This window comes from Elephantulus edwardii, unplaced genomic scaffold (assembly GCF_000299155.1).
Source record: "Elephantulus edwardii isolate Elephantulus edwardi_28Jun2011 unplaced genomic scaffold, EleEdw1.0 scaffold00325, whole genome shotgun sequence".
Lineage (NCBI taxonomy): Eukaryota > Metazoa > Chordata > Mammalia > Macroscelidea > Macroscelididae > Elephantulus > Elephantulus edwardii.
In genome coordinates, this window is record NW_006400075.1 from 197757 (window position 1) to 199745 (window position 1989).

The window sequence follows — 1989 nt, forward strand, 5'->3', positions numbered from 1 at the left end:
AGACACAGTGTGGGAATCTCAGTGTGAACCTAGACAAAAAACTCTCTGTGAGAGAAGAGACCACAGGATTCTCATCCAGGAGCAGGTGCAGATGTGGGTTAAAGGCAAATTTCCTGTAGTGATCTGGGCATCCTCCATGTGATAATTGCTCGAGGGAATATTTCACAGTAAGGAGCTCTGTGGTTCTGTGGTAAGGATTTAACACTCCCAATCCAAAGATATAAGTTCCACTTTCATCTGTTGCTCTATAAAAGAGATGGGCAATCTTTTCACAAGCATTTTCCTGCCTCTTAAAACCTGCTGGAGGGTCAGTTATGAGTTGATTACTATTTAAGAGTTCACAGTAGCAGCAACAACTAACACTCTCTTGCTTTCTCTCCTCTCTCTCACTTGATTCATCCTTTTCAAAACTTCATAGTTTTGCATACAATCATTTATATACATTGTGTTCCTTCATGCATGAATTTTGTTTTGTGTGATTATCCATAATATATATATATAATTATTATATATCCATATTATATATTATTCATGTATGGCTATTATCTCTTCTACTGTCCAGGTCCCTTTTTCATCTTCCTCATTCCTTCACCCTTACATCAGCTCACTCACTTCTGCTATCCTAGTATTCCCATCCCCTTTACCCCAACTTCTTCACCCCTTTGACTTCCACATTTGAACATTTATATATATATATCTTGCTCAGTTGTTCTCCTATTCTAAAAATAACTGATCTTATGCAGTATTCTTCTTATTGTGAATAAATTGTTTCATAATGTTCTCTAGACTCTTTCATGCTCTGTCATATTTTACAAATACATTTTTTCTTTAGTAATGCATAGTATCAGTAGTTGGAAAATATGGTCTTGGTGACAGAAGGAAGCTGGAGAAAGAATGATTGAATTTTGCACAATGAATGACTTATTCATTGGAAATATGCTTTTTAAGAGACATAAGCACAGGTTATACACATGGATTTCACCTGATGGTATGCATAGGAATCACATTGATTATGTCTGCAGAAAGAACCGCCAGAGAAACTCAGTATCAGCTATGATAATTAAGCCAGAAGCTGATTGTGGAATAGACCACCAACTACTCATATGCAAGTTCAAGCTGAAGCTGAGGAAAATTAAACCGAATCCACGGAAACCAAAATATGACTTTGAGTCTATCCCATGTGAATTTCAGGACCATCTCAAGAACAGGTTTGGGGGGAGCTCTGGTGGCCTAGTGGCAAGGAACTGCAACTACAATCCCAGAGGCTCAAGGTTCGAACCCACCAGATGCTCTGCCAGGGAAGGAGGGACAATCTCCTCCTGTACCAGTCGGATCTGATTTGATGGTACACGCGCGCGCGCGCACAAACACACACGCACACACACACACACACACACTAATAAATAAATAAATAAATAAATAAATAACAGGTTTGAGGCCTTGAACACTAATGAGTGAAGACCAGATGAGTTGTGGGAGGATATCAAGAGTATCATTAAGGAAGAGTGCAAATGGTCATTACAAAGACAGAGGAGGAAGAAAAAGACAAATGGAAGTCAGAGGAAACTCTGAATATTGCACTGGAGGGCAGAGAAGCCAAAGCAGATGGAAGAATTCAAGACACTAAATTGTTGAACAGAAGATTCCAAAAGACAGTGCGGGAAAACAAACTGAAATATTACAATGAAATGTGTAAGGAGCTGGAGTCAGTTAATCAAAAGAAGTGAACTTGCTCAGCATTTCTTAAGCTCAAAGAATTGAAGGACAAATTCAAAACTTCAGTTGCTATAATCAAGGATGCTTTAGGCAGAATATTACAAGATCCAGGAAGTATTAAAAGAAGATGTAAAGAATATATTGAATCACTGTATCGAAAGGCATTGGCAGACACAGAAGAATTTAATGAAATATGAACAAGATCCTATGATGATGAAGGAAGAAGTTCAAGCTGCTTTGAAGGAAATAACAAAAAATAATGCCCCAGGAATA